The following is a 13,095-nucleotide window of genomic DNA, read 5'->3' as shown; positions in this document are numbered from 1 at the left end:
ATAGTTAACATACCGTGTTATATTAGTTTCAGGTGTACAATAGAGTGATTCAACAGTCTTATATATCATTACTCAGTGCTCATCATGATAAGTGTACTCTTAATCCCCTTCACCCATCCCCCCCAACCACTTCCCCTCTGTTATGCTTTATTTAAAAGAAGTACCCTCAGTTAAAGTTATTATACTTTTCTCAACAAGAATATTTTTACTTGAAGCATACTTCATCATATGTTCTAAAAGATGTATATAAAACATTCCATCCAAGAAAAGTAGGATACACATTTTCCTCCAGTACACACAGAAGAATCCCCTGGTTAAATCACATAAAAGTGATGTAACAAATATTATAAATTTGAAAAGACTGAAATTATATCAAGTATATTCTTCAACCACAATGGAACAAAACAAAATGAATAATAAAACAAAGCTGGAAAATCTATAATGTAAGTATTAAATATTTAATATGTAAATATTAAACAACACACCACTGCACAAGCAACGGGCCAAATAAGAAATCAAATGGCAAATCAAAATATGTTTCAAAACAAAAGATAAACACAATATTCCAAAACCTATGGAATGCAGCAAAAGCAGATATTAGAGTGAAATTTATACTATAAGTGCTTGTGTTAGGAAAAAAAAAGTTCAGGGACACTTGGATGTCTCAGTTGGTTGGTTTTGGCTCAGGTCATGAGCTCATAGGGGATTGAGCTCCAAGTCAGGCTCTGTGCTCAGAAGGGAGTCTGCTTGAAAATTCTCTCCCTCTGCCCCTCCTTCCTCTCTTTCTCTCTCAAATAAATAAATAAATATTTTAAAAAGTTCAAATAGGGGTTCCTGGGTGGCTCAGTTGGTTAAGTGTCTGCTTTCGGCTCAGGTTCAGGGGTCCTGGGATCAAGTCCTGTATCGGTCTCCCTGCTCAGCATGAAGCCTGATTCTCCCACTCCCACCTTCCCTGCTTGTTTTCCCTCTCTTGCTGTCTTTCTGTCAAATAAAAAAAAATCTTAAAAAAAATAAAAAAGTTCTAATAAAAAACTTAACATTACACCACAGGGAAGTAGAAAAAGAAGTAACTCAGCTGAAATAGTAAAGGAAGGAAACAACAAAGAAAAATCACAAAATAAATAAAATGTAGGTAAGAATAAATAATAACATAAGATTGAAAGTAATGGCCAGTTTTTCCACAAAAACAAAAACAAAACAAAACAAAAATTGCCCATGCTTTAACTACATTAACTAAGAAAAAAAAAAAGGAGAGAGAAGACTCAAAAACCAAAATGAGAAATGGAAACCAATACAACAGAAAACCACAGAAGTACATAGTGTGATAACAGATTACTATAAACACTTATATACTAACAAATCAGGTAACTTAGGGGAAAAAACAGATAATTCCTAAAAATACACAAATTACCATGATTGAATCATTAATCTTAAATCCAAGAAATAGGAAATATTAGTTTTTTAAAGATTTTATTTTATTTATTTGACAGAGAGAGACACAGTGAGAGAGGGAACACAAGTAGGGTGAGTGGGAGAGGGAGAAGCAGGCTTCCCGCCCAAGCAGGGAACCTGATGTGGGGCTCAATGCCAGGACACTGGGACCATGACCTAAGCCAAAGGCAGACGCTTAATGACTGAGCCACCCAGGCGCCCCAAAATAGGAAATCTTCTTTGACCAATAAGAAGAATTAAAGCTGAATTAAGAATCAAAAATCTCCCAGCACAGAAAAGCCCAAGACCACATGGCTTATTTGGCAAATTCTAACAAACATTTAAAAAAATAATTAATGACAATCTTTATCAAAATCTTACAAATAATGGAATAGAGGGAGCACATTCAATATCATTCCATGAAGACAGTACCATCCTGACACCAAAGCAGGATAAATTATTCATTTTTTTCCTTCATTTTTTGAATGATAGTTTTGCTAGATTTAAAATTCTTGATTGACAGCTTTTTCTTTCACCACTTAAGATATGTCATGCCACTGCCTTCTATTATCCATGGTTTTCCAAAGAGAAATTATCTTCAGAATAAACTTACTGAGAATCTTATTATTAATTTTATTGAGAATATCTTTTGAGTGATACATCACACAACTCTGCTTTCAAGATTCTCTATTTGTTCTGTCTTTCAAATATTTGCCTATAATATATCTCAGTGTGGATCACTTTATGTTTATCTTGGAATTTTTTGAGCTTCTAGGATATGTAGACTCAAATAGTTCATTAAAATTTGGAAAGGTTTTTTTTTTGGCCATTATTTATTCAAATATTCTTTCTGCCTCTTTCTGTCTGCTCCTTCTGGGACTCCCATTATGTGTAAGTTGGTATATGTGATGATGTCCTACAGGTCTCTTAGGCTCATTTTGTTTATTTATTTTTCATTATCATTTCTGTTCCTTCAGACTGGATAATCTCAATTGGTGTGTCTTCAAGTTCACTGATTCTTTCTTCTGTATACTCAAATTGTCAGAGATTTCCAGTATTTTTTTTTCACTTTAGCAGTTACATTTTTCAGTTTCAATTTGGTTGATGTTTATATTTCAGTTGGTTCCTGTTTATAATTTTTATTTCTTTATTGGTATTTTCAATTTGATGAGACATTTTTCTTCTATGTGTTTTTTTGTTTTTCCTTGTGCATGGTTTCCTTTAGCTGTTTGAGTATGTTTAAGGTAGGTGATAATAGCCTTTGTCCATTAATCCAATGACTGTGTTTTTTCAGAAATAGCTTCTGTTTATATCCTTTTTTTATTTCCTATGAATGGATGGGTCTGATTTTGTATGCTTTGCAATATTTTGTTTAAGACTGGACATTTTTAATAATGTAATGTGGCAACTTTTAGAAATCAGTTTTTGGAAATAAGATTTTTCCTTTCTTCCTTTTTTTATTGCTTGTTTTAGCTTTTTCTTGGTTTTATTTATTGACTTTTTAAAATTTTATTTTATTATGTCATGTTATGCACCATATAATACATCACCAGTTTTCAATGAAGTGATCCACGATTCATTGTTTTCTTACAACACCCAGTGCTCCATGCAGTACATGCCCTCCTTAATACCCATCACAGGGCTAACCCAACCCCCCCTTCCCCCTAAAACCCTCAGTTTGTTTCTCAGAGTCCATAGTCTCTCATGGTTCATCTCTCCTTCTGATTCCCTCCCCTTCATTTTTCCTTTCCTTCTCCTAATGTCCTCCATGCTATTCCCTGTGTTCCACAAATAAGTGAAACCATATGATAATTGACTTTCTCTGCTTGACTTATTTCACTTAGCATAATCTCCTCCAATCCCATCCGTGTTGATGTAAAAGTTGGGTATTCATTCTTTCTGATGGCTGAATAATATTCCATGGCATATATGGACTACATCTTCTTTATCCATTCATTTATTGTAGGGTATCTCGGCTCTTTCCACGGTTTGGCTATTGCAGACTTTGCTGCTATGAACATTGTGGTGCATATGGTCCTTCATTTCACTACATCTTTGTCTTTGGGGTAAATACCCAGGAGTGCAATTGATGGGTCATAGGGTAGCTTTATTTTTAATTTTTGAGGAACCTCCTCACTGTTTTCCAAAGTGGCTGTACCAACTTGCATTCACACCAACAGTGTAAGAGGGTTCCCCTTTCTCCACAACCTCTCCAACGTTTGTTGTTTCTTGCCCTGTCCATTTTTGCCATTCTAATTTGTGTAAGGTGGTATCTGAATGTGGTTTTGATTTGAATTTCCCTGATGGCTAATGATGATGAACATTTTTTCATGTGTCTGTTAGCCATTTGTATGTCTTCATTGGAGAAGTGTCTGTTCATGTCTTCTGCCCATTTTTTTTTGACTTGATTATTTGTTTTTTGGGTGTTGAGTTTGAGAAGTTATTTATAGATCTTGGATACCAGCTGTTTATCTGTACTGTCATTTGCAAATAACTCCTCCTATTCTGTGGGTTGCCTCTTAGTTTTGTTGACTGTTTCCTTTGCTGTGCAGAAGCTTTTTATCTTGATGAAGTCCCCAAAATTCATTTTTGCTTTTGTTTCACTAGGATTTGGAGATGTATCTTGAAAGAAGTTGCTGTGGCTGATGTCCAAGAGGTTACTGCCTATGTTCTCCTCTATGATTGTGGTGGATTCCTGTCTCACATTGAAGTCTTTCATCCATTTTGAGTTTATCTTTGTGTATGGTGTTAGGGAATGGTCGAGTTTCATTCTTCTGTATGTGGCTGTCCAATTTTCCCAGCACCATTTATTGAAGAGATTGTCTTTTTTCCATTGCATGTTTTTTCTTGCTTTGTCAAAGATTATTTGACCATAGCATTGAGGGTCCATATCTGGGTTCTCTATTCTGTTCCATTGGTCTCTATGTCTGTTTTTCTGCCAGTACCATGCTGTCTTGGTGACCACAGCTTTGTAAAATAGCTTGGAATCAGGCAACGTGATGCCCCCAGCTTTGTTTTTCTTTTCAACATTTCCTGGGCGATTTGGGGTCTTTTCTGACTCCATACAAATTTTAGCATTGTTTGTTCCAGCACTTTGAGAATTGTCATTGGAATTTTGATTGGTATGGCATTGAAGGTATATGCTCTGGGTAGCATAGACATTTTAACAATGTTTATTCCGATCCATGAGCATGGAAAGTTTTTCCATCTTTTTGTGTCTTCTTCAAGTTCTTTCATGAGTGTTCTGTAGTTCCAAGAGTATAAATCATTTACCATTTTGATTAGGTTTATTCCAAGGTATCTACTGGCTTTTGGTGCTATTGTAAATGGAATCAATTCTCTATATTTCTCTTTCTACAGTTACATTGTTAGTGTATAAGAAAGCAACTGATTTCTGTGCATTGATTTTGTATCCTGCCACATTACTAAATTGCTACATGAGTTCTAGTAATTTGGGGGTGGAGTCTTTTGGGTTTTCTGCATAAATTATCATGTCATTTGTGAAGAGAGAGAACTTTACTTCTTCTTTGCCAGTTTGAATATATTTATTTTTTGTTGTTGTCTGATTTCTGTGGCTAGGACTTCTAGTACTATTTTGAACAATAGTAGTGAGAGTAGGCATCCTTGACGTGTTCCCAATCGTAAGGGAAAGGTTCTCATCTTTTCCCCATTAAGGATGAAATTCGCTGTGGGTTTTTCATAGATGGATTTTATGAACTTGAGGAATATTCCCTCTAACCCTATACTCTGAAGAGTTTTAATCAGGAAAGGATGCTGTATTTTGTCAAATGCTTTTTCTGCATCAATTGAGAGGACCATATTGTTCTTCTCTCTCCTCTTATTGATGTGTTCTATCACATTGTTTGATTTGCAAATGTTGAACCACTCTTGCATCCCGGGGATAAATCCCACTTGGTCATGGTGGATGATCCTTTTAATGTATTGTTGGATCCTATTAATTAGCATTTTGTTGAGGATTTTGGAATCCATATTTATCAGCGATGTAGGTCTGAAATGAAAACCCCTTTTTGATGGGATGTTTGCCTGGTTTGGGGATTAACGTAATGCTGGCCTCATAGAATGAGTCTGGAAGCTTTCCTTCTATTTCTATTTTTTGAAACAGCTTCAGTAGAATAGGTATTATTTCTTCCTTGAATGTTTGGTAGAATTCCCCAGGGAATCCATCAGACCCTTGACTCTTGTTTTTTGGGAGGTTTTTGATCACTGCTTCAATTTCGTTCCTGGTTATTGGCCTGTTCAGGTTGTCAATTTCTTCCTGTTTCAGTCTTGGGAGTTTATACGTTTCCAGGAAGGCATCCATTTCATTCAAGTTTCTCAGTTTATTGGTATTAGTTGTTGATAATAATTTCTAACAGTTGTTTCTATTTCCTTGGTGTTAGTCGTGATTTCTCCCCTTTCATTCATAAGTTTATTAATTTGGGTCCTTTCTCTTTTCTTTTGGATAAGTCTGGCCAGTGGTTTATCGATCTTATTAATTCTTTCAAAGAACCAACTTCTAATTTCATTGATCTGATCTACTGTGTTTCTGGTTTCTAATTTATTGATCTTTGATCTAATCTTAATTAGTTCTCTTTTAATGCATGGCTTAGGCATTGTTTTTTGCTTTTACTCTAGTTCTTTAAAGTGTAGAGTTAGTTGGTGAATTCAGGATTTTTCTGTTTTTTTTTTTTTTTATTGAGATTTTGATGGCTATGTATTTCCCCCTTAGGACCGCCTTTGAAGTATCCCATGGTTTTGGACTGATGTGTTTTCATTCTTATTTGTTTCCATGAATTGTTTAAGTTCTTCTTTGATTTCCTGGTTGACCCCAAACATTCTTTTTTTTTAAGATTTTATTGATTTATTTGACAGAGAGAGAGATAGCGAGAGAGGGAACACAAGCAGGGGGAGTGGGAGAGGGAGAAGCAGGCTTCCCGCCAAGCAGGGAGCCCAATGTGGGACTTGATCCCAGGACCCTGGGACCACGACCTGAGCCAAAGGCAGACGCTTAATGACTGAGCCACCCAGGTGCCCCCTGACTCAAACATTCCTGAGCAGGGTGGTCTTTAGCTTCCAAGTGTTTGAATTTCTGTCAAATTTTCTTGTGATTGAGTTCCAGTTTTAAAACATTATCGTCTGAGAAGATGCAGGGAATAATCTCAATCTTTTGGTGTCAGTTGAGACCTGATTTATGACCCAGTATGTGGTCTATTCTGGAGAAAGTTCCATGTGTGTTCGAGAAGAATGGGCATTCTGTTGTTTTAAGGTGGAATGTTCTGTATATATCTATGAGGTCCATCTGGTCCAGTGCATCCTTCAAAGGACTTTGTTGATTTTCTGCTTAGATGATTTGTCTATTGCTAAGAGTGGAGTATTGAGGTCTCCTATAATTAACACATTGTTATCAATTCGATTCTTTATTTTGGTTAACAGTTGGCTTATGTAGAAGGCTACTCCCATGTTGGGGGTGTAGATATTTACAATTGTTAGATCTTTTTGTTGGATAGACCATTTAAGAATGATATAGTGTTCATCTGTATAACTACAGTCTTTAGTTTAAATTCTAATTTGTCTGATATAAGAATTGCTACCCCAGCTTTCTTTTGAGGTCTGTTGGTGTGGGAGATGGATCTCCATCCCTTCACTTTCAGTCTGGATGTATCTTTAGGTTCAAAATGAGTCTCTTGTAGACAGCATATGGATGGGTAAGTCTTTTTATCCAATCTGCAACCCTGTGCCATTTTATGGGAGCATTTACGCCGTTCACGTTGAGAATGATTATTGAAAGATATGAATTTATTGTCATCATGTTGCCCATGAAGACCTTGTTTTTATAGATTTTCCCTGTAAATTTCTTTTTTATATCACTCCTGGGTTTTTTTCTCCTTTTATAGAACCCCCCTTAATATTTCTTGCAGGAAAAAAAAAATTCTTGCAGAGCCAGCTTAGTGGTCACATATTCTTTCAGTTTCTGCTGGTCTTGGAAGCTCTGCACCTCTCCATCCATTCTAAATGACAGCCTTGCCAGATAAAGTATTCTTGGCTGCATATTCTTCTCATTTAGTACCCTGAATATGTCTTGCCAGGTCTCTGTGGATAGGTCTGACATTATTCTGATGTTCCTCCCTCTGTACGTAAGGAATCTCTTCCCCCTAACTGCCCTTAAGATGGTTTCCTTGATTCTAAGATTTGCGTTTTATTATTACATGCCGGGGTGTTGGCCTGTTTTCCTTGATCTTATGAGGGGTCCTCTCTGCCTCTAGGACATGAATGTTTGTTTCATTCCCCAGATTAAGGAAGTTCCCAGCTACGATTTGCTCAAATATATCTTTTAGTTCTCTCTCTCTCTCCACTCCCTCCGGGATTCCAATAATGCTGACATTGGAACTGTTCATGGTGTCACTTATTTCTCTGATTCTATTTCCTTGGATTTTGAGTTGTTTTTCCCTGGCCTCCTCGTTTCCCTTTTTGTGTATTTATTGGTCTTCTAGGTCACTAATTCATTCTTCTGCCTCGTTTACCTTAGTTTAGCTGTTAGATTATCTAGATTAGATTGGACATCATTAATAGCATTTTTACATTCTGCCAATTCAGCTTTCATTTCTGCCCTTAGAGACTCTATGTTGACATTGATTTCTCCATTCTATCGATTGTCTTCACAATTGCTAGCCTGAATTCCATCTCCAACATTTTGGTTATATCTGAATCCATTTGTAAATCTGTGGCATAAGTCATAGTCTCTGAGTCTTTCCTATTTTGGGGGTTCCTCCTACTAGTCATTCTATTGAGGGGTGGTTGAGAGAATGTAGAGAGTCCAAATTATTGACCACAAGCCAAGCAAGAAGCACATGTTTTCTAGGGACCTTAAGGTTGCTGGCCTCTTTTTCTCCCAGCCTGTCTTCTGGGGGAGGGCCCTGCCATACTGTTTTTCAGGCAACCCTGTTTGGGCAGAGTTGCCCTGCCCCCTGTGGGGGGGATGGGCTCAGTGAAAACCGTTTTTTGGGGGGCTTTTGTTCTCTCTCGGTCTTCCACGTCTCTTCTGAGAGTCAGAGTAGAAGAGACCATTTCCAACCTTCTGCCTCAGAGCAGAGAGATCACAGTCTGTTCCTCAGTGAGCTGTCCAGGCCACACTATCCCCGTTTCTGTCTGTGCTGCTATAAACTGAAGCATCTTGGGTTGTGCGTCCCTCAGCAGCACTCTCAGTCTTTGCCTCCAGTTTGGGCACTGGGCAAGTCTCTGCCCTTTTTGCTTCTAAAACCACCTGCCACCCCCACTTGGCAGGAGCAGCCCCACCGCTCTGGTGTTAGTTTGGGGGTTGCCCTAACATCCTTTCCCCATTGCTACTGGTCTGCAAGTTTTTGCCATGTCCCCACCGTGGGAGGCTATCGCTCACTGGCAGGGTAGGATCCCCACGGCTCGCCTCCCTCCCCCTTCCATTTATCCTCTGATATCTGCCCGCACAATCACGGCTCACTTCTTTGTACCTCGAAACCAAACGCCTGTGATATTCTGTTTGTAGTGATCCAGATCTATCTTCTTACATCTCAGGCTGATTTCATGGGTGTTCAGAGTGGTCTGGTAGATATTCAGCTCAATTCCACAGACTGGTTGGAATAGGGTCCCCTACTCCTCTGCCATCTTTTTCAGATCTGCAACTGCAGTCTCCAAAGTCTCCACCCTAGTCTTCTGTTTATTTTCTTTTGTAAATCAATTTTGTAACTGTTGTTTTATAGTATGAGCCCTGAAGTTTGTTTCATTAGCTTAGGGTAAAATATTGTTTTTACAGAGATTCCTTAAATATCTGTTGAGTAGCTGAGCATACTTTGAAACTTAAGATCAACCTGGAATGAAAGCTTAGAGCCTTCTCAGGTCTTTTCTGGGTGTGCATCTTGCTGAGTCCTACATGTAGCTTTTAAATTTCATTGTATACACAGCTGTGTTTCAATAATTTAATTTCCCAGACAATCTCATTTCAGCGTCTTTTGTGTCCTTAGATGGTCTCTTGTATGTTTCCACCCATAATCTATTGTTCCAGGCATCTGAAGGTCTGTAGTTCCCTTGCAGCTTTTCTGAGCAGTGCCCTCTGCTTTTTAACACTTTCTTCATGTGAGAACTGAGTTATGCTGCTTATCGTTGCCTGAGATTTGGGTTAGGAAAAACATATAGGAGTCTTTGAAGCAGTCCATAGACTGGTTAAATTTTGCAAATAATGCCTATTCTGCTCCTTTTTTGTTCCTGGGAGTGAATTAAAAACTGAACTGCCACCTCCTCCAGACCAAGGTCACACCATGTCAAGTATAGTATAAGGTAAGGGAGTAGGACAAGGGTGAGTAAAAATAATATAATGTTTACTATAGTTTTTGTTTGGCTTTTTCTTCTTTTTTTGATTGGGCATTTGCTTGATTGCTATCAACCTTTGATTATTTTTCAAAGCTTCTGTAAACTTATTTTGTTTGTCTTTGGTTGTTTTTTGAAGATTTCATGCAAATGAATGCATATTTATTATGGAGATTAGAACTATACTTAGTAGTTTGAAATCTGTTTGTCTCACTTAATATGTAAGGGCTATCTGTCAGTGGTATTCACTGAATCCAGGTCTTCTGACAAAATCTCCCTACATTGCAGCTGCTGGGACAAGTTAGACTTTAAGGAAGATCATTGCCCTTATAGTAATTTTTTTAAAACTTGTCTCACAGGAAATGAATATGCTATTGGATATTTTTATTTTTAAAGAAGATCTTTAGTGAAATATATTTAGGGAACACTAAGGGCATTGGATATTCCCTATTTGGCTTCCATCTCTTCCATTCTTCTTAACTTCGTTGTCTTGCTGTGTCCCTGAAAGCTAACTCCTGAGAATTTCATCATCTGTGGTCTCTTGTTCCCTGGCCAATGGAGATACCTATAAGATATTAGTGGGTTGGTGAAAATAACTGGAGACTTTACCTAGGAAATGACATTTAAGCTTAGTCTTGAAAAATGTTTAGAAGTTGGGCTTTCAAAAATGAAGAAAATACTATTAACTCCCCTGGTCCCTTTAACCCTAAGGGTAAAAATGGCTTGTGGTTATTCTTTGGTTGACTCATCATCCCTTGTTGTTTTTTTGTTGTTGTTTGTTTGTTTTTTTAATTTTTTTTAGATTTCTTCTTTTATCTTTTTAATTTTTCGACAGAGAGAGAGAGAACACAAGCAGGGGGAGTGGGAGATGCAGGCTGCCCACCGAGCAGGCAGCCTGATGTGGGACTCGATTCCAAGACCCTGGGATCATGACCTGAGCTGAAGGCAAACGCTTAATGACTGAGCCACCCCAGGTGCCCTCATCATCCCTTGTTTGCTCAGCTACCTCTGACCAGGACTGTGTAAGACATTACTTGATTAAAATATCTTTACACTAATTACTTTAGGTGGACTTTGTTTTCTTCTAAGATATTGACTGAGATAAAATTTAGTAGTTTTTTTTTACTGAAGAAATTTGCAGAAGGTTTAATATGTTAATTGCATTGATAATCTCTTAATGGAGACTATTACCTAGCAGCATTTCCCAAAAGTATTTGTCTATAAAGCCCTTTTATAAAAGTAATGATTGTTACTTCTTGATTCACTTATTTATGTAAACTAGCTTTCAAAAGAACTAACTTTGGGAAATGTTATTTAATAATAACAAAATTGCTATTTATCAAGTGTTACACTTATAAGACTATAATAAGTACTTTTCATAACTTATCTCACAAAATCATTATCAAAACCCTATAAAGTGGATTCTGTTATTATAATACTATTATTATTTCCCATTTTTAAATGAGGAAACCAAATTTTAAAAAATTAAAGGTTGCCCAGCTTATAATTGGTGAAGATAATCAATTCCAAGTTTTTGATTCTAAAGTCCCTTTCCTCAAACTTCTAAGACCTCATAAGGTGTGACATATGAGGGCTTGAAATGGATTTCTGTCATACAACACTGTCCCTACAAATTTCAATGATGGAGAAAATTTCTATGAGCCTCATCTTATTTTTAGAATCCTGTCTTCCATACTCATCATGTGTCTAGTCCCCTCTTTATTTTTTACTCTCACTTAACATTCAATTAAATTTAGAACTTTAGAGATAATACATTCTGGTTGGAAAGTCTTAACTGTTTTAGTTAAGGTTCAGGTCATGACAAAAAAAAGTGGAATTACTTTTCCAACATCTTACAGACTATAAATGGAGCAGACCAATTTCAGGTACAAATTAGTACACTCTAAATGGATGTGTGTATGTGTGTGTAGTAGGAGGGGGCATAATGTGTACATGTAATATTCATATGTGCTTGTGTGTGTCATTTATTCACAGAATGACCAAACATAACTAGCTGAAAGTTGGCTCGAGGGAGGCAAATAACTAATTTTATTGAGCAACATTAATTTTTATTATTTCATTTTTTAATTTATTTTTAAAAGATTTTATTTATTTGACAGAGAAAGACAAAGCAAGAGAAGGAACACAAGAAGGGGGAGTGGGAGAGGGAGAATCAGGCTTCTTGCTGAGCAGGGAGCCTGATGTGGGGCTCGATCCCAGAACCCTGGGATCATGACCTGAGCCGAAGGCAGATGCTTAATGACTGAACTACCCAGGCACCCCTGAGCAACATTAATTTTTTTTAAAGATTTTATTTATTTATTTGAGAGAGAGAATGAGAGATAGAGAGCACGAGAGGGAAGAGGGTCAGAGGGAGAAGCAGACTCCCCGCTGAGCAGGGAGCCCAATGTGGGACTCGATCCCAGGACTCCAGGATCATGACCTGAGTTGAAGGCAGTCACTTAACCAACTGAGCCACCCAGGTGCCTGAGCAACATTAACTTTTAATGAACAACTTTTTTTTTACTTTAAATTTGTTTTTTTTACTGAGGCATAATTGACGTAACATTATTAGTTTCAGGTGTACAACATAATTATTTGGTATTTGTACATAATGCAAAATAACCACCAGAATAAATTCAGTTAAGATACATAACCATACATAGTCACAATTTTTTTGTTATGATGAGAACTTTCAAGATCCACTCTCCTAGCTACTTTGAAATATGTAACACCTTATTATTAACTATTGTCATCATGCTGTACATTATATTACATCACCATGACTTATTCATTTAGGAAGACGTACTTTTAATGCAAAGTAAAAAATGCAAGTCTTACTGTGCCATGTCATCCTCTGAGTTGGAAAAGATATATAAGAGGTAATAATTAAATGAGTTGAGTAGTGTTGGGATGAAGTATCATGAATTGGATTTTATTTGGACAAAAAATGAACTGACAGGTTCCTTCTAGAACTGAAACTATGTAATATGCATGACTATCATCAAGACTACTTGTTTAAACTTCTTATTAATGGTTGATTATAACACTTTACTAAAATTTGTCTATATAGTATGTTTAGTCATGTAACACTTTACTAAAATTTGCCTATAACAATTTTCTGTATTATCCTTTTCCATTTTATTATGACTTCAAAGGTGTGCCAAATTAGATTTCTGAAGATCATTTTTAGGAGACCCAAATAGGCTGTGCATGTTCTTATTGGCCTATTACTTTTTATCTCACCTGAGAGTATTGTCCAGATGTTAGTCTGGAAACCCAAAGTATTCCTAAAATTGTGAGTGTTCATGGCTAAAGTGGAAGAAA

The sequence above is a fragment of the Eumetopias jubatus genome, unplaced genomic scaffold, assembly GCF_037043125.1.
Source record: "Eumetopias jubatus isolate StellerSeaLion01/CBP00866 unplaced genomic scaffold, mEumJub1_p1.0 scaffold_11, whole genome shotgun sequence".
Taxonomy (NCBI): Eukaryota; Metazoa; Chordata; class Mammalia; order Carnivora; family Otariidae; genus Eumetopias; species Eumetopias jubatus.
This window is presented reverse-complemented; position numbering follows the sequence as displayed.